The sequence below is a fragment of the Pan troglodytes genome, chromosome 19 (genome assembly GCF_028858775.2).
Source record: "Pan troglodytes isolate AG18354 chromosome 19, NHGRI_mPanTro3-v2.0_pri, whole genome shotgun sequence".
Lineage (NCBI taxonomy): Eukaryota > Metazoa > Chordata > Mammalia > Primates > Hominidae > Pan > Pan troglodytes.
In genome coordinates, this window is record NC_072417.2 from 51,286,059 (window position 1) to 51,310,560 (window position 24,502).

Sequence of the window (24,502 nt, forward strand, 5' to 3'; positions counted from 1 at the left end):
GTTTAAGTACACGGACCCTAATAAACATATTCTGTACCTTTTAAACAAAGGTGTGAGATAGTACTTCAAATATATAGCTTTTATCACAGTGAACTGTGAAGAGTTCTTAAAATGGTCTCAGAAAGTCACTATAACAAGGTAGCTCATTCTGCCCAATGCTACCAATTAGGGGAAAGAAAGAAAATTGCTAGATAGTATGAATCAATCATCACTGATCCAGAAAGTAAAAAACTTACCACCTTATACAAAGATCATTTCAGTTCAACTTTAGCTTTCTTTACTGGACTGTCATAACAAGTGGTTCAACAACCTCAGGGGCTCTAGTATTTGAGGTTCATTTCACAGAAAAGGCACAATGACCTATTGATTCAAATGTAAACATATACTACACTCTGATACAGAAGTATGGCCTTTATTTTCACAGAAGCATCTGATACACTCAACCTTATAAATGAAAGGAGAGGTCAACTATTCTATCACTCCCCTATTCTATCCTGTGACTTAGAATTCAGATCAGAACCAGGTTTTGGGGAGTGAGGAGGTGTTGATGAGAGGAAGGAAGAGACGCTGATTCCCATGATCTATTCAGTTATCATTTCTCCTTAAAAAAAAAAAAAAAGGTGGGTGGAGGAGTATAATCTGGAATGTTTATATGAGCCTCAGTTGTTCACACATCATTCTCTAAGAGTTTGAAACAATTAACTACCTCATGGATTACTCTGTAGACATCTAAGGATTAGCAGCTGCTACCACCTTCTAGATACCCTGGGTCATCTGGTTGCTCCTTTGGGGTATGAGTGAATTGCCAAGTCTACCCACAGCCCAGATTAGCATAAATTGAGCTGTCTGTAGCAGCATGCAGTTGTAGTCAAGGCTCACGGTGTTATATCTATAGTTGTATAGATTATCGGTCTCTCTGATGTTTATGTTTGTTGTTGCAAACAAACAGCAAGAATAAACTGATTCTGGCAGTGGGGGAGGTGGGTTATGCCTGTAATCCCAGCAATTTGGGAAGCCGAGGCAGGCAGATCAATTGAGCTCAGGAGTTTGAGACCACCCCGGGCAACATGATGAAACCCCATTTCTACAAAAAATACCAAAAATTAGCCAGGCGTGGTGGTGTGCCACAGTGGCCCCAGCTACTTGAGGGGCTGGGGTGGGAGGATCACTTGAGCCTGGGAGGCGGAGGTTGCAGTGAGCTGTAATCATGCCACTGTATCCCAGCCTGGGTGACAGAGTGAGATCCCCATCTCAAAAAAAAAAAAAAAAAAAAAAGAGTAACCTGATGCCTATTAAACATCATATTCCCAAAGTTTTATCAAATACTTTGGTTCAATTTCAATCCTTTTTCCAGCATTAATAAAACCTACTGTAAGAAGCATAGCTTCTAATATTTACATATTTTCTTTTTCTTTTCTCTTTTTTTTGAGATGGAGTCTCGCTCTGTTGCCCAGGCTGGAGTGCAATGTCACGATATTGACTCACTGCAACTTTCGCCTACTGGGTTCGGGCGATCCTCCCACCTCAGCCTCCTGAGTAGCTGGGATTACAGGCATCCACCATCATGCCCGGCAATTTTTTTTTTTTTTTTTTGTAGAGATGGGGTTTCACCATGTTGGCCAGGTGTCTTGAACTCCTGACCTCAGGTGATCTGCCCGCCTCAGCCTCCCAAAGTGCTGGGATTACAGGTGTGAGCCACCGCACCCAGCCAATAATTACATATTTTCATTACTAAAACTCAACTTATATAATTAAGATTCACTTTTCAATTTAAGTAACAAGCCAAAATTAATGTTTAGACTGGCTTTTATAGTCTAAAACATTACACAACATTTTATGTAAGGATTCCAAAAACATGAAAAACTATAGAGTAAGGATTAAACTAAAAAAGGCAATTGAGCAACTATTATCCTCAACTTCTTTTACTCTCACCAAGTGTAATTACCTAAAGACTTAAAACATCAGCAAGTACTATGATGCCATAAATTCTGAGGGAGGAAATATACAAAACAGAGTGATGACTATGGGGCTTTGAAAATGGCCATGACCTGTGTGTAGGAGGATTTTAAGATGATTATTTACTATAGAATTGTTTACGGTATGTCTCCACCTTGGTGATTAAGCATGATATTCTCCAGCTTCAAGTCTCTGTAGATGATCCCCTTTTGATGTAAATGCCCCAAAGCCATGGAGATTTCTGCCAAGTAAAAGCTGGAAACAAAAGTGATTTAATAAAATTAAAAAGAGTGTAATCTATCCAAAACAGTTTATGTATGGAACAAAATTCCTTGAAAGAAACAGATATGCACCAAAGACCAAATTAGTGGGGTACAGGGATGTATGGGAAGAAGAGATGGCACAGGATGCTGCCAAAAGGCATGGGGACATTTATGTTTCACTCATTTTAGTGAAACTATAAAGTGCTTTATTTTGCCATTAGAACATACTGCTAAAATTGCAAAGATGTCCAGAATATGCTAAACTGCCATTGGTCATGTTTTATTCTGTCTGTAGGAATTAAGCTAATAGTCATTCATTTCAAAACAAATTTCTCCCATCCACACTCAACTTTAAAATCCCATAGGAAATAGGAACGTTGTTATTCTACAGATCAAATCTTGATTTCAAAAGGTATCTTATAACCTGACCCTTAGAAGCCCACTCATCCCTTACTTAATACAGCTACATATTTATAGACAGCTAAGGCCCACAGTATCTGCCCTCCCTCCAGCCAGCCAGCCCACAACTATAAACTGTGTGACACCCAAATTTATCTACCTCAAAAGAATAAAGGGCTGAATCAACCCTGCCTGGATGTGAAAAGCACAAGGCACCGCAATACTGGCTGCTTAACAATGTTGCAATCCTGCAGATTATTCCAGGATGGAGAGGGTGTGTCCTAGAGGAAGGACTGAGGCAGTTTCACAGCCAGCACGACCATAAACACAGCCTCCAACACCGCTCAGTGAGCCTCCTCCACAAAAGGGCACTTCATCCCTAAGGCTCTTAAATGCAGCTTCCGTGTTAGAAAAGGCCTGAAATTAAACAATGGAATGCAGTTTTGGTAATTAAGGTAGAAAAAACATTTAAGTGTTGTTTTCTATTAAATTAATGTGTAGGATAAACTGATTTATTGTGATCCAATATTGTTGCTTCACAAAATGATGTGCATATTTTTAATTTGAAGCAGATGACATGTTTAGAAATAGGAGGGTAAATCCCATCCTGACTATATAATCAGACCACAGATGATATGCCAGGCTTATCAGCTCCCTAAGACTGCACCTTGAGAAATAGAAAGCCTAAAAAAAAAAAAAGGAGATGATTTCTGATAATTTCCATTGTTCCACACATAAAGGTTCACTGGAAAACCACACTCACCCACAGTCAAGGCAGGCAGCTCACCAATTCAAGGAAAGAAAGCAGCAATGAGAATGGTTCTGCTAGGAACAACTGGTGTGAAGAGCGCTCCACTCAAGCCTAAGGGCAAAGAAGTGATGTGACCTCCATAGCCGCCCAGTCCCAAAACTGCTTCTCGCCCGTGAAATCCTGAGTGAGTGACTGGCTCCAGATCAATTTACTGAATCATGTGGCTGCCCATAGTGGGAATGGGGCTTTGCTTGTAATTACCTGAATCTTTGCAACCACACAAAGTTCACTTACCACGCAGTGTCTTCCATAAATATTCCCTCTCTTTCTAACTGCATAAATAGTTCTCCTCCTGTAAAGAAAAAGAGAAAACATTAGAAATAAAACAATATGGCCAGGCGCGGTGGCTCACGCCTGTAATCCCAACACTTTGGGAGGCCGAGGCGGGCGGATCACCAGGTCAGGAGATCAAGACCATCCTGGCTAACACGGTGAAACTCCCGTCTCTACTAAAAAAAAAAAAAAGATTAGCCGGGCGTGGTGGCGGGCGCCTGTAGTCCCAGCTACTCGGGAGGCTGAGGCAGGAGAATGGCGTGAACCCGGGAGGCAGAGCTTGCAGTGAGCCGAGATGGCGCCACTGCACTCCAGCCTGGGCGACAGAGCGAGACTCTGTCTCAAAAAAAAAGGAAAAAAAAAAAAAAGAAATAAAACAGTATTTATTCCCAACCCACTTCTAATGAGAGAGTTTGTGCTTTCCTTCTAACCATAATTAAAAGACATCAGCCCCTTAAACATGAAAAACAGATCCTAAAAATTATAGGTTTTAAAACTAAGTCCTCAGGATTCTATTTTTAGTAGCATTCTTATTCTTCTGTGACACACATATGTTTAAAAACTAGAACTGCCTTGGAATTCCAGGTTTTATATCTAGAAACTTTGAAATATTTGTAGATTCCAGACCTGAGGTTAAAAAAAAAATCTTGATTAAAAACTCTTTAACATTTTACCCATAAGTAGAAAAATGATAGTCTACAATTAAATCACCCTCACTAATTTTAGTGAATGCTCATATTTCGTATTTTCAGAACCCTTAAATAAACAGTATGAACCTGGCAGTGGCCTAGTAAAAAACATGGCACAATTTGAGTATCAAAATAAATAATGATAATAAAGGGTTATATCACATTGAATGGTATTAGAATCCCTAAGCCCACAATGACATAAATAAATGAATACATAAATTTTTTAAATGGGGAAGAAGAGAAAGTTCTTTATTACGGTAGAATGCCAAGTAATAAATGAAGAAGGCAGGACGGAATAAGAAAAATTACTTGGCAAACATCACAATTAATTGTTGCAGGCAAGAATCAATGGATGTCAAAACTGAATGTGGGCTGGGCGCAGTGGCTCACGCCTGTAATCCCAAGCACTTTGGGAAGGCAAGGCAGACAGATCACCTGAGGTCAGGGGTTCAAGACCAGCCCGGCCAACATGGCAAAACCCCATCTCTACTAAAACTAAAAAAATCAGCTGGGTGTGGTGGTGCCTGCCTGTAATCCCAGCTACCCGGGAGGCTGAGGCAGGAGAATCACTTGAACCTGGGAGGTGGAGGTTGCAGTGAGCTGAGATCCTGCCACTGCACTCCAGCCTGGGCGACAGAGTGAGACTCCGTCTCAAAAAACAACAACAGCAACAAGAACAAAACTGAACATGAAAGTTTGATGGAAGATATTTAAATAATCTCAAAGTATCTCCTCAAAAGATACTTATTAAATACAAAGGCAAAAATGTCACCAGGGAAAAAACCGGCAGACACCACCTTATACATGTGACTGAAGTTAACATCACAAGTAATGGGACAAAGATATAAATAATCATGTACCTCTTGATCTGATGCATTAAGGAGTACACAATGTCAGTTCAATGGTCCTGCCAACATTGCATAACCTGAATCTAATACTAAGAAAACATCAGCTAAACCCAAAGCATTTCTACAAACTAACTGGCCTGTACTAATCAAAAATGTCAACATCATGAAAGTCAAAGAAAGACTGAGGAAATGTTCCAGATTAAAGGAAACTAAGGAGAGTTATAATTGCATCAAAGTTAATTTCCTATTTCTGATCATTTTAGTATAGTTATGTAAGATACTGTCCTTGATTTTAGAAAATATACACTGAATAGGCTGGGCGCAGTGGCTCACACCTGTAATCCCAGCACTTTGGGAGGCTGAGGCGGGTGGATCACCTAAGGTCAGGAGTTCGAGACCAGCCTGGGCAACATGGTGAAACCCCATCTCTACTAAAAATGCAAAAATTAGCCGGGCGTGGTGGTGGGTGCCTGTAATCCCAACTCGGCAGGCAGAGGTTGTAGTGAGCCTGAGATTGCGCCACTGCACTCCAGTCTGGGCGACAGAGTGATACTCCATCTCAAAAAAAAAAAAAAAGAAAAGAAAAGAAAAGAAAGAAAACATACACTGAAATTTTAGGGGTAAAGGGAAATCATGTCTGTAACACTCTCAAACAGTTCAAAAAATTATGCATGCATGCATGTATATATGTATACACATACGTACATATACATAGAAGGATAAAACAAAATAAATGTGGTGAAATGGTAACATTTGGGGAACCCAGGTATCCAGGTGAGAGATATATAGGAATTCTTTTTGTGTGTGTGTGTGACTGAGTCTCGCTCTGTTGTCCAGGTTGGAGTGTAGTGGTGCGATCTCAGCTCACCACAACCTCCGCCTCCCAGGTTCAAGCGATTCTCCTGCCTCAGCCTCCCAAAGAGCTGGGATTACAGGAGCACACCACCATGCCCAGCTAACTTTTCTACTTTTAGTAAAGACAGAGTTTCACTATGTTGACCAGAGTGGTCTCAAACTCCTGACCTCATGATCCACCCACCTTGGCCTCCCAAAGTGCTGGGATTACAGGCATGAGCCACTGAGCCTAGCATAGGAATTCGTTATACTACTCTTAAAACTTTTTAAATATGAAATTATGTCAAAATAAAGTTTTTCTGGGTGGGCACGGTGGCTCGCACCTGTAATCCCAGCACTTTGGAAGGCCAAGGCGGGCAGATCACCTGAGGTCAGGAGTTCAAGACCAGCCTGGCCAACATCAAGTTAGAACAAAAAACAAAGGAAAACAGAAATATTTACAATATAAAAGCAGAAATTTTAAAAAGAGAAAAATAAGACAGCTGGAAAAATCTGAATAAGGTCAGTAGGTTATAGTATTATGCCAATGTGAATGTCCTGATTTTGAAAAAATAATAATAAAGCAAAGTAAAATATAAATTTTTGCAAAATCTGGGTGAAGCATATACAAGTTCTTTGTGCTATTTGCAACACTTCTTATGTCTAAAATTATCTCAAAGTAAAGCTACTATGCGGAAAATAATCTAAGATTTAAGAAATAAGAGAATTAAGTGCTGCCGGGCACCGGGGCGGCGGGTTGGTGTACGCTGTGCGCGGCGGACGTCGGAGGAAGCGGGGAGCGGAGCGGGGCCGCGGGGGCCTCTCCAGGGCCGCAGCGGCAGCAGTTGGGCCCCCCGCCCCGGCCGGTGGACCGAAGAACGCAGGAAGGGGGCCGGGGGGACCCGCCCCCAGCCGGCCGCAGCCATGAACTCCAACGTGGAGAACCTGCCCCCGCACATCATCCGCCTGGTGTACAAGGAGGTGACGACACTGACCGCAGACCCACCCGATGGCATCAAGGTCTTTCCCAACGAGGAGGACCCTCACCGACCTCCAGGTCACCATCGAGGGCCCTGAGGGGACCCCATATGCTGGAGGTCTGTTCCGCATGAAACTCCTGCTGGGGAAGGACTTCCCTGCCTCCCCACCCAAGGGCTACTTCCTGACCAAGATCTTCCACCCGAACGTGGGCGCCAATGGCGAGATCTGCGTCAACGTGCTCAAGAGGGACTGGACAGCTGAGCTGGGCATCTGACACGTACTGCTGACCATCAAGTGCCTGCTGACCCACCCTAACCCCGAGTCTGCACTCAACGAGGAGGCGGGCCGCCTGCTCTTGGAGAACTACGAGGAGTATGCGGCTCGGGCCCGTCTGCTCACAGAGATCCACAGGGGCGCCGGCGGGCCCAGCGGCAGGGCGGAAGCCGGTCGGGCCCTGGCCAGTGGCACTACAGCTTCCTCCACCGACTCTGGGGCCCCAGGGGGCCTGGGAGGGGCTGAGGGTCCCATGGCCAAGAAGCATGCTGGCGAGCGCGATAAGAAGCTGGCGGCCAAGAAAAAGACGGACAAGAAGCGGGCGCTGCGGCGGCTGTAGTGGGCTCTCTTCCTTCCACCGTGACCCCAACCTCTCCTGTCCCCTCCCTCCAACTCTGTCTCTAAGTTATTTAAATTATGGCTGGGGTCGGGGAGGGTACAGGGGGCACTGAGACCTGGATTTGTTTTTCTAAATAAAGTTGGAAAAGCAAAAAAAAGAAAAAAGAAATGAGAATTATTCCCTTAAGATAAAATAATATGTAAAAATCACTAAGTAGCCCCTAAGTAGAAAAGACATTATGAGGAAAAATGACCTTTAGCCTAGAATCTGCATATACATAACTAAATCAACATTCAGTGGAGATTAAGTGCCCAAAAATTAGAAGAAAAAGCCAGAACAACAAAAATGCAAACCATTGCACAAACAGCAGGAAAACTACAAAAGAGGAAACAATAAAGCACAGGAAACAGAATTATAAAAATCACATGGCAAGAAAAGTTTGAAACACATGTATTATATGTGAATGAGCAAATTTCCCTTATAAAAAGGTTTTTTTAAAAAGCCACATCCTATATACAGAATAGGCCATCCAAACAAAATATTATTGCTGGGTTGGGTACTGGTGGGGAGATGGAAGGAAATATAGTATACCATATGTCTGAATACAGTAGTGCAAGTACAACAAAAAATGTGAAAAAATATACATAGTAGAGAGAGGCAGGGACTGAATTTGAGGGGGAAGTAGCATTACCTTTACATTTCTGTATGTCTGTGTTGTTCACTTTATTACACTGAAGAACTAAAACTTTTAATATTTTTAAAAATCTAACAAATCAAAGGTAAAAAATAGCCCAGGCAAATTCTAACAAGAAAAAAAGCTCCAATATTGCATTTTAAAAATCTAATAAAATGCACAAAGAACAAAGAGAGTTTTAAAATTTTTCCATAATCGGTTCAATCACCTTGATGCTGTTAACAGTGTTGAATCTGATATCAAAGTATTGAAATATATATTCATGCTTCTGGTACCAGTGCCCTAATTTTCCCCTAGCTACTATGCCTGGCCACTTTGAATCTGTGTAGCTCAGGTAGTACTGACGCCATCTCTGACTCACGGGTGGGATGTTTGTGCGTGCACGCGCGTGTGTGTGTGTGTGTAGGTATATTCTATAAAGAATTACACTTAAATTTGGCCAATATCTCATCCAGGAATGGGCCTAATACCCCATTAGAGTCAATCCCAGCACTTCTGCAAGAATGACTAGAAGAGAATCTGCCCTTTTTCTCTGGCCTTCAACACAGGAAGATGTAAGCCTAAACTCGTTAGAGGCCAACACTAGGAGAAAAACTTGTTTGGCCATAAAACCCATGGAGAGAAAAGGTCAGTAAAATGAAGAATTAGGTTTTAACATTCTTGTTTGAGCCCTATATGTAGCCAGACCTAGATTTTTCAGTTAGTCAATAGTTACTTCTTTTCACTTAGACCCATTTGAATTGATTTTATCAGCTGCAACTTAAAGCTTCTTGACTAATAAAGTCTTCAAGACTAATGTAAGACAGTTGAGAAGCCAATGGAGACAGGCAAGTACATAAAGGAAGTGACTTTTACAAACACTATGAACGTGCAGTATCTACTTTTTACACCTTGGATTACAGAAGCAAAGAGAAAGGCTGATTGAGGAATCTCTGGGTTGTGGTATGCCACACATCATGGAAAGCTCCTTTTTTCCTCCTCAACTTTTTTTTTTTTTTTTTTTTTTGAGACAGTTTCACTCTCACCCAGGCTGGAGTGCAGTAGCCCTATCTGGGCTCACTGCAACCTCTGCCTCCTGGGTTCAAGTGATTCTCATGCCTCAGTCTACGGAGTAGCTGGGATTACAAGTGCGTGCCACCACGCCCAGCTAATTTTTGTATTTTAAGTACAGACGAGGTTTCACCATGTTGGTCAGGCTGGTCTTGAACTCCTGACCTCAGGTGATCTGCCCGCCTTAGCCTCTCAAAGTGCTGGGATTACAGGCATGAGCCACCATGCCCAGCCCTAACTTCTTTTAATAAAAGTTTCAAACATACAAAAGTTGAAAGATGAATGCAATAATCACTGATATAGTACAATCACCGCCTAAATTCAAAAATTCTTTTTTTTTTTTTTTTTGAGACAGAGTTTCCCTCATTGCCCAGGCAGTGCGATCTCGGCTTACTGCAACCTCCACCTCCTAGGTTCAAGTGATTCTCCTGCCTCAGCCTCCAGACTAGCTGGGACTACAGGTGCGTGCCACCATGCCTGGCTAATTTTTTGTGTTTTTAGTAGAGACGAGGTTTCACCGTGTTAGCCAGGATGGTCTCAATCTCCTGACCTAGTCATCTACCTGCCTTGGCCTCCCAAAGTGCTGGAATTACAGGCATGAGCCACCACGCCCAGCCAAACATTCGTAATATTTGTCATATTTACCTTTTGGGAGAGAGGGGCCAACAATATAAAAGTAAGTTGCAGGCATGATCATACCTTAGCTTTCATCATCTCAGAGGGCTGGATTCTAACTGTAACTCTTTAAATTACGCCTTCATAGGCTTTCCTTTTCCAGTATTTCTTTGAACTATGTGAGTATTTATTATTTTTACAATCACTTCAGCATTTAAGTGCTTTCTTATATTGCCACTTAAAGTCACATACATGCTGTTTCCTCTAGAGAAACAAGTTTTAAGAGGTATGTACCACATTATATTTAAAATAGTTTCTCACATTACCAAGCACAGAAATGAGCATAGGAGGCTAAGAAAGGGAAATGCTGCTTACCTATCTGTTGAGGGACAATAAACACTAAATAGGGAAGAAATCCATCCAGTGTTGTAAGTAGAAAACATTTTCTTCTGAGTCTTAGTCTCCTGACTAGTCTCTTAGATTTAGAACTCAGCTCTGCAGATGGGCTTTAGTGGATAAAGAAACTCCACATCACAAAGAAGGGAGTGCATCTGTACTCTAAGAAACAAGGTGTAATTCCAATAATCAGCAGACTCACTCACCTGGGATCTGGCCGTGAGGCGCAGAGCAGCCACTTCTCCCTCTTCTGTGCTCTTCTCTTGGAAATGGGGAGAATCCTGGGAAGACAGAGCTAACGACAAGAAAGCAGTAATGATGAGACCTAGGCTTAACTTGCCACTCAGATTTAAAGTCTAAAAACCGCTTCAACGTACTATACGTGCTGCCTACAAACACTGAGACTGAAGGTACCCCCAAAACAACCGACCTCCTCCCAGGACCCTCTTCCCGGGATATGCGGGAATATTGCTACTCTGGGCTCGAATTCAGTTGCTATAATCATAACACATTCTGTAAGACGGCATCCTCTGATCTAGAAATTAGAATATGTCAGTAAATTTCCCAGCTTAATCTATACTCGTTGGTTCTCACTCTGAAAGCTTATTTATAATGTAGATTGCTGGACCCCACCTCAAAGTAATAAGCATTAGTTGAGCCTGGGGTACAATCCAGAAATCTAACAACCACCCCAGGGGGAATTCTGGTGTAAGAGGTCACAGCACAACCTTCAAGAAACTGGTCAGGTAGAATGGAAGTCAGTCATTAACTACTATGCCTGTTTTCTCCTATGTAAAACAAAACATTTTTGACAACCAAAGAGGTGAATTCTTGCCATAGAAGTTAACATTTCACTCACATTTTGGGGGTAGCTTTGAAGGGTCCACTGTGTGCCCAGCTGCCATGGAAAGGGCGGTGCTCCCATACCAAGCCCTTCAGTCTCACTTAAAAAGCCCATCCATCCCCAAGACAATGGAGACAGCCAGCCAAGAGCCACCTCCCCTGAGCCAACCGTTTTCCCTTCAGGAGCAGGAATTTCGTCCTTCCACGCTACAAGTTCAACACGTCCGCAATTCTCACCTCCTTTCTCAGGCATTTCAGCCAAATCTGTCTCCATGATCACCACCTCCTCCTTGTTCTGGAGATTCTGCTCTTCACCCCAATTCAGATCTCCCTGGCCAGACGAGTTAGAAGCCCCCCGGGCCTCGTGGTCCCACTTCCTGCCTTCCCTCCTGGGCTCTGATGAAAGGCCTGGGTTAGATCGGGTCTCTTTCTCACCGTGGAGTCTGCCTCAGTCCTACGGCGCTGGAGCCTGGAAGCCCGGGGACAGCATCCCTGAGGCTGGGTCCTCAGATGTCTGTCCCTACCGCTTGAAGCTGTCCCTGGGGGAACCGGGCGCCTGGAAGAGGTGACGCTGGGGCATCAGGAGTTTGGACAAATTCTGCCGCGCTCGGGGCACTGGCCCAGGACCCCGCGACCACCCCGCCCGTGGCACAACCGCGTCCCCCGAGGAGAGGATCAGGCCACAGTGAGAAGGGACAGGGCTCATGGTCTGCCCTCGAGGCCCCTTTAACAAACGCGCACTCTAGCCCCGACTCGGCACAGAACGACCCGGGGAACCACCGCCGAGGCCGAGCCGAGACGAGCGACATCACCACAAGCAACTCACCTCCCATCCCGGGCCTCACAAAGGGGACGAACTTCTTTGGCCAGCTCGGAGTCGCGCATGCGTAAGAAGGAGCGGAGCCAGGCGTGCTGCCCTCATCCCGCCCGGAACTACAATTCCCAGAAGCGCCTTGGCATCGCCAGACTCCGGTTCTCCGCAGGTGGGAGCACCCGTGGTGCGGCTGGGAGAATCGGACGATCGAAGAGCCACGTCCGTCTCGCGAGAGTATGAGGCAGCATCTCCTGTGTCTAATCCTCAGGGCAAGGGAGGGAGGGAGCAGCGGAGACTCGGACCGGAGTCAGGGTCCGTCCCCGCGCTTTGTCTGCGCAAGTTCCTGTGGCACAGTGCTTAGGGCTGCTGAGTTCAACCCAAATTACTCCGGTGTAAGATACGTTAAAATACATAGCTTTTATCCATATTTTGTGCGCCCAGAACTCATCCTTTTGCTTTCAAAACATACGAAGGATGTTTTTAGGAAGAGCAGGTCCCTCTTTGTACACTCAGTCAGATGTTCCTGTATCCACAGACTACTTGTAATCCTAAAATTCATGTATTTAAAATGAGTTGAAAAGATTGAACCTGTTGTAACAAATTTAAGCAATAGGTTCTTTGCAGACATAAGCATTAGTTTAAACGTATCCTAAAAGGTGGTTCTTTCAAGGGAGCGTTATTCAGTCTCTCCAATTCTGTTAGAGGACTAACCCATCCACCTCCAGCTTCGTGTCTAGACTGCCCTCCTTTTCTCAGTGAATGACATTACTGCCCACTCACTCATTTGCACAAACCAGAGCCTGAATATTCTTAACTCTTTGATCTCACCATCTATTTATCACCAAGTCCTATTCATTATATCTTAAATAACTCAATTGTTTCCATCTTTCTCTATTCCCAGTAGCATTACCTTAGTTGGGGCCACCACCATTTCACTAGGATTGCCGTTGCAGCCTGGTAACTGGATTCCCTAACTAAGGTTTTCTCTACCACCAATCTTTTCTCGACACTTTCTGGCTAGTGCTCTTTCTAAAACAAGAATATGCTATTACTTTAGTGCTTCAAACCGTTCAGTGGCTTTTAGAAACTTCAAGGAAAGATGATTTCCAGCTCCCAGAAGGGATTTGTAACTCCCGTTATCTCAGCCACCTGGTAGTTACACCTTTGTGCAATCCCCTCTTGTGTATGGACTGGGACTTGCTTCTAACCAATACAGTGCAATAAAGGTGACATAAAAGTCTAACGTGTGTCTTGCTAGGAGACTCCTCTCTTGCTGGCTTTGATGAAGTGGTGGTGATGTTGGGGAGGCCCATATGACAAGGAACTGAGGATGGCCTCCAGCCAATAGCCTGCAAGAACCGAAGGCCCTTGGTCCCACAACCTGCAAGGAGCTGAACCCTTTGGACAGCTCTGTGTGCTTGGAAGTGAATCATTCTTTGTAGAGTCTTCCCACGAGAACCCTGTCTTGCCTGACATCTTGATAGCTGGCTGCAAAGGACTCACTTAAGCTGTGCTCAGACTCTCACCCATAGAAACTATGAGATAATAAACGTGTGCTATTTTGGACCACTAAGTATATGGTCATATTGTTATGCAGGAAAATTTAACTAATTCCACTTTCTAACATAAAAGAGGATCTTCTTTGTCAAAATCCAATCTGGGAATTGTCTGGAAGAGGGAAAATTGTTGGATTGAGCAACTATTGAAAAGTTGATTTGAAACCCACAGGAAGACAAATGGCTACAGTTGGTCCTAGGAGGTGTGTGGCCTGTACACGTACTTTTAAAAAGCTATCCTAAGAATGATAAAGGAGGAGACAGGAAATATCAAGCAAGAACTTGTCATAAAAATAAAAACAATGAAACTGTGTGTCAAAATATGATGGTTAATACTAGATTGGATAGCAGAATGTGTAAAATTGTAAAGTGAATATCTAGAATATTCTAGTGAAGCTGCAATATCAGGCTAGGGAACTCTACACTTCCAGAAGATATCAGGAAGGGAGAAAAAGTTGAAAAATACGAAAGAAATGTTAAGCAGTATGGAGGCTGACTAGACTTTATGAGAATCCATAAGGAAAGAAAAACAGAGAGGTGGAACTATTTTAAGAAATAATCAAGAATTATGGAAAAATAAAAAATTAAAGACTTCATAGTGAAATTATTCATAGAGAGTCAAACAAAATTATGAAAAGACACCACATATTACGGTGAAATCTAACGAAGAAATTCTAAAGCCTTCCAGAAACAAAACATAGATCACCTACAAAAGAAAACAATCACAATTTAAAAAAAAATCCTCAGTGTTAAAAACAGTGCGTGGAATAGTACCAGGTGGTGTCAGATCTCCATCAGCCCGGACAGTGGGAACTAATTGGTGCATTCCCCACACTTACCTTCCAGTGGGTTGCTGATGAGAGAACCTGAAAAAACCTAAACCTCTGCCGGGTGCAGTGGCTCACGCCTGTAATCCCAGCACTTTGGGAGGCTGAGGCGGGCAGATCACAAGGTCAGGAGATCGAGACCATCCTGGCTAACACGGTGAAACCCCGTCTCTACTAAAAATACAAAATATTAGCCGGGCGTGGTGGCAGGCGCCTGTAGTCCCAGCTACTCGGGAGGCTGAGGCATGAGAGTGGCGTGAACCCGGGAGGCGGAGCTTGCAGTGAGCTGAGATCGCGCCACTGCACTCCAGCCTGGGGACAGAGTGAGACTCCGTCTCAAAAAAAAAAACAAAAAAAAAACCCTACACCTCTACAGCAGGTCGAATTCATGACCTGAAGCTGAATACTTCCAGCATATTTTTCCCAGTAGATGGGAATAAAGTATCTTTGCAGTGCTCTGTTCCCTCCGTCTCCCCAAACATCTGACACCCTAAAAGCCATCCAGCAGCTATGGAGCCTGAGCGACACGTTGATTTGTGTTGTCACCTGACCAAGCCTAAAGACCTCCAGCTCAGTCCCCGACCTTCATCCCACCCCCCAGATGATAAAATTCAGACCTCTCTCCTGAAAGGCAGAGGTTAAACATTCAGGACTGTTTCTGGCCGAGGACTTCTTCCAATTAAAACCCCCACCGTGGGCTGCCTCCCCTCATTTCATTTTACTAAAGGGGCAGAGGCCTCTTTTAGAAAATAATAAAATTCAATGTGTGTGATTTATTTTTCTGATCTCTTTGAGAAATACAGGAATATAAAAGTATGTTCTTAATTCCAGAACACTCTTTTTGCATAAATACCTCATTGGGCAGCTTTCTAAGTGTGATTTTCCTGAGTCTCCCTTCGTTGGATCTGCCGGAAGACGAGTCAGGGAACCTTTAGTGAGGGTACTTCTTCCTATTTTTCTTCTGTTTTTGGAGGCATACACATTATGCATAACCAAAACAATGGCTCGATTGTGTTTAACTTTGTATTTTGATTGTTGAGAAGAAAAAAAGGTATCAACGTGAAAAAAAAAAACAGTGCCTGGCATTTTGTGGCTTCTCAACAAATAATAATTAAATAAATAAATCTGATTTGTCAATAGCAGGACTGATTACAAGAAGAAAATGTAATATTGATAAATAATATTTGTACATATTTATGGGGTACATGAGATATTTTGATACATGCATAATACATGTAATAATCAAGTCAGGGCATTTGGGATATCCATCACCTTCAACATTTATCATTTCTTTGTGTTGGGGAAATTTGAAATGTTCTTTTCTAGTGATTTTAAAATATACAATATATTGTTGTTAACTGTGTTATTAAAGATTCTAACTTATTCTTTCTATCTAACTGTGTGTTTGTACCTGTTAATCAACCCCTTTTCATCACCCTCCACACCCTTCCCAGCCTCTGGTAATCATCATTCTATTCTCTACCTCCATAAGATGAACTTTGTTGGCTGCCACATATGACTGAGAACATGCAGTACTTGTCTTTTTATGCCTGGCTTATTTCACTTAACATGATGACCTTTAGTTACATCCATCTTGCTGCAAATGATAGTATTTCATTTTTTATTATGGCCAAATAGTGTTGCATTATGTATATATACCACATTTTCTTTATCCAGTCATCCATTGATGGACACTTAAGTTGCTATTGTGAATATGGCTGCAATAAACATGGAAGTGCAGGTATCCCTGTGATATACTCATTTCCTTTCCTTTGGATAAACACTCAGTCATGGGATTGCTGAATCATATGGTAGTTCTATTTTCAGTTTTTAGGCCGGGTGTGGTGGCTCACGCCTATAATCCCAGCATTTTGGGAGGTTAAGGTGGGTGGATCACTTGAGGTCACGAGTTCAAGACCAGCCTGGCCAATATGGTGAAACTCCATCTCTACTAAAAATACAAAAAAGAAAACATTGGCCAGGTGCAGTGGCTCACGTAATCCCAGCACTTTGGGAGGCTGAGGTGGGTGGATCACTCAAGGTCAGGAGTTTAAGATCAGCCTGACCAACGTGGCAAAACCCTGTCTCTACTAAAAATACAAAAATTAGCCAGACATGGTGGCACATGCCTGTAATCCCAGCTACTCGGGAGGCTGAGGCAGGAGAATTGCTTGAATCCGGGAGGCGGAGGTTGCAGTGAGCCCAGATTGTGCCACTGCACTCCAGCCTGGGTGACAGAGTGAGACTCCATCTCAAAATAATAATAATGATAATAAACAAACAAAAAACAGAACAAAAAAAACTATCTGGGCATAGTGGCATGCACCTGTAATCGCAGCTACTCAGGAGGCTGAGGCAGGAGAATCGCTTGAACCTGGGAGGGGGAGGCTGCAGAGAGCCAAGATCATGCCACTGCACTCCAGCCTGGGAGATAGAGCGAGACTCCGTCTCAAAAGAAAAAAAAAGGCTGGGTGTGGTGGCTCACGCCTGTAATCCCAGCACTTTGGGAGGCCGAGGTAGGCGGATTACCTGAGGTCAGGAGTTTGAGACCAGCCTGGCCGACATGGTGAAACCCCATCTCTACTAAAAATACAAAAATTAGCCAGGCGTGGTAGCACACACCTGTAATCCCAGCTACTCGGGAGGCTGAGGCAGGAGAATTGCTTGAGCCCGGGAGGCGGAGGTTGCAGTGAGCTGAGATCATGCCACTGCACTCCATCCTGGCCAACAGAGTGAGACTCTGTCTCAAAAAAAAAAAAAAAAGAAAAAGAAAAGAAAAGAAAAGAAAGAAAAAATAGTTTTGCTGTATATAGTACCCTGGGCTGATCAGCATAAAAAAATACACATTCACAACCATAAAAAATGGATGGGAGGTGGGGAAGAAACAGGTGTGGGTTTTAATAAGTTAGGTACAAGCACCAGGAGAATAAAAATAGGATGTATAATATTCAAAGCATAAGAAAAGAAGTGACTGGCCGGTGCAGTGGCTCACGCCTGTAATCCCAGCACTTTGGGAGGCCAAGGCAGGTGTATCACCTGAGGTTGGGAGTTTGAGACCAGCCTGACCAACATGCAGAAACCCCGTCTCTACTAAAAATGCAAAACTAGCCAGGCATGGTGGTGCATGCCTGTAATCCCAGCTACTTGGAAGGCTGAGACAGGAGAATCACTTGAACCTGGGAGGCGGAGGTTGCAGTGAGCCGAGATCGCACCGTTGCACTCCGGCCTGGGCAACAAGAGCAAAACTCCATCTCAGAAAAAAAAAAAGAAAAAAGAAAAGAAGTGATTATTCCATGGAAACTGAGAGAAGAGGAATAGAAGAAACAGAAAGTATGGAAAAGAGAAAATACAACCCTGTCTCAAAAAAAGAAAAGAAAACACAAAATAAGACCTATTATATAATTTATCACGATAAATGTAAATGGGTCAAACTTATCTATCAAAAGGCTGAGAATCTCCATTTGGATTAAAAACTAGTAAGTAGGGCCAGACACGGTGGCTCACGCCTGTAATCCCAGCACTTTGGGAGGCCAAGGAGGGTGGATCACAAGATCAAGAGATCAAGACCATCCTGGCCAACATAGTGAAACCCTGTCTCTACTAAAAATACAAAAATTAGCCAGGCATGGTGGTGGGCGCCTGTAGTCCCAGCTACTCAGGAAGCTGAGGCAGGAGAATCACTTGAACCCGGGAGGTGGAGGTTGCAGTGAGCTGAGATGGTGCCACTGCACTCCAGCCTGGTGACAGAGCGAGACTCTGTCTCAGAAAAAAAAACAAAAAAACTAATAAGTAAAAAAACAAAATGCAGCAATATTTTTTTTTCAAAACATACATTGGAATTCAAGCAAAACAAAAATATTAAAATCCAAGTTATTACAAAATATAAACCAGGCTAATATGGACAAAAAATAGCCAGATAACAATGTTATTATTAATAAAATTAAATTCCGTTGGGTGCAGTGGCTCACAACTGTAATCCCAGCACTTTGAGAGGCTGAGGTGGGAGGATCACAAGGTCAGGAATTCGAGACCAGCCTGGCCAACATAGTGAAACCCCATCTCTACTAAAAATACAAAAATTAGCTGGGCATGGTGGTGGGTGCCTGTAGTCCCAGCTACTTGGGAGGCTGAGGCAGGAGAATTGCTTGAACCTGGGAGGCGGAGGTTGCAGTGAGCCAAGATTGCACCACTGTACTCCAGCCTAGGCAACAGAACGAGACTCCATCACACACACACAAAAAAAATTAAACTCAAGATTAAAAAAACATTATAATGGACAAAAAATGGACATTATTTTGTAAAATTTGAGAAGAGGTATGACCTATTGTATTTGACCTTATTTTTACTTTTTCTATTGTTCCTTCCTTGCTTCCTGTTACTCCATGATACTTTCATTTATTATATTCTTTTTGTTTAGAGAATTTCCTTTAACCATTCCTTAAGGCTGAATCTGATAGCGACAAATTCTTGTAGTTTACATACATTTGAGAATGATTGGATTTCCTTTTCATTGCTGAAGGATAATTTCACTGGATACAATTCACAGTTTGCAGTTCCTTTTCTTTTTTTCTTCGAGTTGACAGCACTTAAAGAATGTGTTATTTGTTTCTGGCCTTCATGATTTCAAACACGAAACCTGGTGTCATCAAATTGGTGTTCCCCTGGATGTAATGGAAACATTTCTGTCTGCTGCTGTTAATAGTTGTTTTATCTTTAGTTTGCAGCATTTTAATTATGATGTGTCTTGGTAGGAATTTATTTGACTTTATTTGGGGTTCGTTCAGCTTCTTGAATCTGTAAGTATATGTCTTTCATAATTTTGAACGTAAACCAGATTTGGGAAATTATTTTCTGCTATTTCTTTAAATATTCTCAGTCCTACTCTTTTTTTTCTCTCCTGGGACTCTGATGTTAAGATTCCTGGATCTTGTGTCATTGTCCCAAAGAAAGGTCCAGAGGCTGTGTTCATTTATTTTTAGTCCATTTTCTTTTTGTTGTTCAGACTGGGTAAATTACAGTGATCTCTCCTCAAGTTCCCTGGTTCTATTATTTGTCATCTCCACTCTACTATCAAGCCCATCCAGTGAGTTTTAAATATTTTAGTAATTGTATATTTTTAATTTCATAATTTTATTTTGGTTCTTTTTTTATAACATATTTCTTTGCTAAGATTTTTTATTTTTTCATCAGTTTTAAGAAAATTTGTAATTTCTTACTGAAACTGTTTTTTATGATGGCTGCTTTAAACCCTCATGACAAGACGATTCCAGAATCTGATTCTTCTCAGTATAAGCATTAGTTGATTGTCTTTTGTCTTTCAAGTTGTGATATTCCTATTTCTTGGGATGATGGGTAATTTTGGATTGATTTCTGGATATTAAGACACTTTGGATTCTATTTAAATCTTTCATTTTTTAGAAGATTTATTTAGGTTTAGTATATAGTATACAGGCCTTGATCTACTTTTTGTGGTGGGCTGTGCTTCCAGTGACTATTTAGTCTTCAGAACCTTTGTGTCACTATTTTGGTCTGCTCTGGGTTATCTACTGATCCCTGCTGGTGTTGCCTGAATGAGTGGAAAGAGGTTGCCCAGTCTGGGCCAAGGTGGGGAAAGGGATTCTTCAGTCCATATGGAAGTAGAGTGCTTCCTGTGTGGAGTCCTCTATCTCTATATGGTGGGATTTCCACCTGCCTGTACTAACCAACCACCTGGTGTCTCTAGGGGTGTGTGTGTGTGTGTGTGAGAGTGTGTCTGTGTGTTTGGGGTGGGAGAATAGGAATTGCCAGGTCTGATTGGGCTTGTGATTGCTGTGGCAGGTCCCCTGTGATGGTACTGCCCATCCACCTGTTGCTCTAGATGGGAGAGGAGAGTCTCAGGCCTGATGGGATCCCCTCTGGCTGCTTATGGTTAGTGGGGTTTCCAATCAATCCCTCCAGGCTTACCTGGTGTTGTTAGTGGGGCCCTTGTTCCACAGGGGGAGGAAGAAGTCTACGTGGGCCATCTTCTATTGCTAGGCTTGGGGTTATAAGATGCCCCACTAACATGATGTTCCTCCAGTCCTGGGGTCCCTGTCTACCCAGTCCAATTTCCTTTTCCTACCTGTCAGAGTTCTTGTTTGTTATTTCTAGTGTTCATAGTAATCAGCAGGAAGGAACGAGGAAAAATAAATCTACAACACCTTGTCTGGACACATTATAAACTTATAAAAGGAATGTGAGATCAAGAAGGTATAATGACTGAAAGAAAAATCAATAACTATAGTAGGAAAATTTTACATAATCCTCTGAAAAACCAATATATCAAGAAGATAAAAGGAAGGAGAGCTTTAGGAGTTTCAATAACAGGATTATGAATCTCAAGATAATAGGTCTACATGCAACTTTACATGCAACAAACAGAGAATATACATTCTTTTCTAGCACGCATGCATTATTCAGGGAAGTTGACCATATGCTAAACTACAGATGATTCTTCAGTGAGATTTAAAATAATTCACATGCATCAATACCACTATATACAGAGAGAAATATAATGTAAGCCACATATGTAATTTTAATTTTTAGTCGCTCTATTTTTTTTTTTTTTTTTTTTTTTTGAGACGGAGTCTCGCTCTGTCACCCGGGCTGGAGTGCAGTGGCGCGATCTCGGCTCGCTGCAAGCTCCGCCTCCCAGGTTCTTGCCATTGTCCTGCCTCAGCCTCCCGAGTAGCTGGGACTACAGGCACCCGCCACCACGCCTGGCTAATTTTTTCTATTTTTTAGTAGAGACGGGGTTTCACTGTGTTAGCCAGGATGGTCTCGATCTCCTGCCCTCATGATCCGCCCGCCTCGGCCTCCCAAAGTGCTGGGATTACAGGCGTGAGCCACTGCGCCCGGCCTAGTTGCTCTATTTTAAAAACTTTTAAAAGAGGTGAAATTAATTACATAAACATATTTGTTTAACCCAACATATCCAATATATTTTATTTTAGCTTGTAATCAATATCAAACTTATCAATAAGATACTTTATATTGTTTGCACTGTCTTCATAATTTGGAGGTGTTTTTTACACTTACAATGCTTCTCAATTCAGACTAGGCACACTTCAAGAGCTTGGTACACAGATGGCTATATTGGCTGCCATTTTGGACAGCACAGATCTATTGCTCTTTGAAGATATGCAATAAAATTAGAAATAAAAAAGAAAAGAGAGCTAAAACTTTTTCTGAATATTAAAAACAAAAATAAAGAAAACCCCACAATACTAAGTAAATTTGGGGTTAAAGAGAAAATAGTGTAAGAAGTTACAAAATACTTAAACCTGAATCACAAGTTATTCAGAAATGTTAGAGTACGTCTAGAAGAGTATTTAGAAAATATTTATAATTTAAATTCATTTAAGAAAAATTGGAAACAAGTGAGCTAAGAAGTTTATTCAAGGAGCAGGTTAAGCCAAAGGAATACGAAATACAGAAATAATAAATGCTCAAAAATCAAGGAAGTCATGTACACAAAAACCCATAAAAAGACTATTGAAAGCAAAAGCTGGGTTGGGCATGGTGTCTCACACCTGTAATCCCAGCACTTTGGGAGGCTGAATTGGGTGGATCACCTGAGGTCAGGAGTTCAAGACCAGCCTGACCAACATGGTGAAACCCCATCTCTACTAAAAATACAAAAATTGGCCGGGCATGGTGGCACATGCCTGTAATCCCAGCTACACAGGAGGCTGAGGCAGGAGAATCGCTTGGACCTGGGAGGCAGAGGTTGCAGTGAGCTGAGATCACGCAACTGCACTCCAGCCTGGATGACAGAGCAAGACTCCATCTTCAGAGTGAGACTCCATCTTAAAACAAACAAAGATAAAAGCTGGTTTAATGAATAGATTAATAAGATACACAAACTTCAAATGAGAATGATGAATTTAAGAGAGCAGATGAAGTTATACAACTGCTGATTGAATAAACAGAAAGAGAGGCACAACGGACATTATTAAGCACCAATACATTTGAAAGCATAGATGAAGTAGATAAGTTTAGGAAAATATGAAATAAATAAAAAGGTACAAAATGAAATTGGAAACTTCAATAGCTCAATTACCATAAAATAAATTAAAATGTGGGGCACACTCCAAATTCTACCAAACTTTCAATGAACCGATCTTCTCTATCTTATATAAAAGGTGTTCTAAAACAACTCAGAGGAATAAAAAGAGATAAAGCAGCCAGATTTATTTTAGTAATTTAATATAAACTTGGTTCTTAAAATGGATAAAGATAATACAAGGAATAAAAATGAAAATTATAAGCCAATTTTACTTATGGACATAAGTACAAAACCTAAATAAAATATTAGCCAACTGACAACTGAATTTTTCTTTCTTTTTTTTTTTTTGAGACGGAGTCTCTCGGCTCACTGCAGACTCTGCTCCCCGGGTTCATGCCATTCTCCTGTCTCAGCCTCCCGAGTAGCTGGGACTACAGGCGCCCGCCACCTTGCCCGCTAATTTTTTGTATTTTTAGTAGAGACGGGGCTTCACCGTGTTAGCCAGGATGGTCTCGATCTCCTGACCTCGTGATCCGCCTGCCTCGGCCTCCCAAAGTGCTGGGATTACAAAGGCGTGAGCCACCGCGCCCGGCCTCTTTTTTTTTTTTTTTTTTGAAACGGAGTCTCATACTGTTGCCCAGACTGGAGTGCAGTGCCACGATCTCCGCTCACTGCAAGCTCTGCCTCCCAGGTTCATGCCATTCTCCTGCCTCAGCCTCCTGAGTAGCTGGGACTACAGGCGCCTGCCACTATGCCCGGCTAATTTTTTTTTTTTTTTTTTTTTTGTATTTTTAGTAGAGACGGGGTTTCACTGTGTTAGCCAGGATGGTCTTGATCTCCTGACCTTGTGATCCACCCGCCTTGGCCTCTCAAAGTGCTGGGATTACATGTGTGAGCCACTGCGCCTGGACAGCCAACTGATTTTTTTTTTTTTTTTTGAGACGGAGTCTCACTCTGTCACCCAGGCTGGAGCGCAATGGCATGATCTCGACTCACTGCAACCACTGCTTCCCGGATTCAAGCAATTCTCCTGCCTCAGCCTTCCAAGTAGCTGGGATTACAGGCGCCAGCCACTATTCCCAGCTAATTTTTCTATTTTTAGTAGAGACGGGTTTTACCACGTTAGTCAGGCTGGTCTTGAACTCCTGACCTCAGGTGATCCACCTGCCTTGGCCTCCCAAAGTGCTGGGATTATAGGCGTGAGCCACTGCACCCGGCCAGCCAACTGAATTTAACCTATATCATGATCAAGTTGATTTTAACATCAGAAAATCTAGATATGAAATTTGCTACATTAATGGATTCTTAAGGAAAAGTAAAACCAAATAACTAACTCAATAGAAATCATTGATAACATTCAATATCTGTTCATAATTAGGTTAAAAGTTAATTTCTTAATTTAGATTAAGGAAAGTTTATAACAAAGAAAGAGCTGGAAATAGAGCAAGATGGCTGACTAGAGATGTATGGATCTTGCTTCCGCTCCTCCTATCCAGGAAGGACCAAGGCGATGAATAAACAGGTAAAACAGCTAAAATTTTACTGAAATGTTGAAGGGAAAGCACTGGAGTGCAGTGGGGGAGTGCAGAGGCAGCTGAGGTGATTGGAAATCCAGGAGAGCAGTGCAGAGTTACCCAGCCTCTGCAGCCCCATCTGCTCCACCCAGCTTCAATCAGCCTGGAGACAGGAGGGACTTCCCCTTACAGGAAAAGGGTAAGCAGAACAACTCCACCAGCCCCCATTGCCTTACCCACCGTCCTTACTACAGGAGAATGCCACAGTCCTTGAAAGCCCTGAGCCTAGTTTTGAGAGCTGTCTGAAATTCTTGCTACCACACTGCTCTGGATTAGGAACAGGAAGTGTGTGCTCCCAACCTCCACTCACCCACTGTGAGTCAAGCTGTGGCATCAGCAGCACTGTGCCATCTTGAGACTACAGCCACCTCTGGAGTGCACCGTCCTATGGGGTCAGTAGCCACTGCACCTCTGCAGCATCAGGGCTCCATCTTCTTTCT

General features: G+C 42.6%; 1 protein-coding gene and 1 pseudogene across 13 annotated transcripts in view; one reads left to right on the top strand and one right to left on the bottom strand.

The window, feature by feature from the left end:
* LOC134808878 (uncharacterized) overlaps positions 1–12,265 on the bottom strand; it is a 30,411-nt gene extending 18,146 nt beyond the window's left edge. For 6 of the 13 annotated variants that reach the window (XR_010152980.1, XR_010152978.1, XR_010152979.1 and 3 more), the window contains exons 1-4: positions 12,092–12,257; positions 10,629–10,717; positions 3,664–3,721; positions 2,111–2,211 (exon numbers count right to left, since the gene is read on the bottom strand). The gene's annotated coding sequence lies outside the window, so the exon portion shown is untranslated. The other 7 variants (XR_010152983.1, XR_010152977.1, XR_010152986.1 and 4 more) reach the window with 5 other exon arrangements.
* On the top strand, positions 6,816–7,813 carry LOC749714 (ubiquitin-conjugating enzyme E2 S-like; annotated as a pseudogene).
* Positions 12,266–24,502: the final 12,237 nt, after the last annotated feature.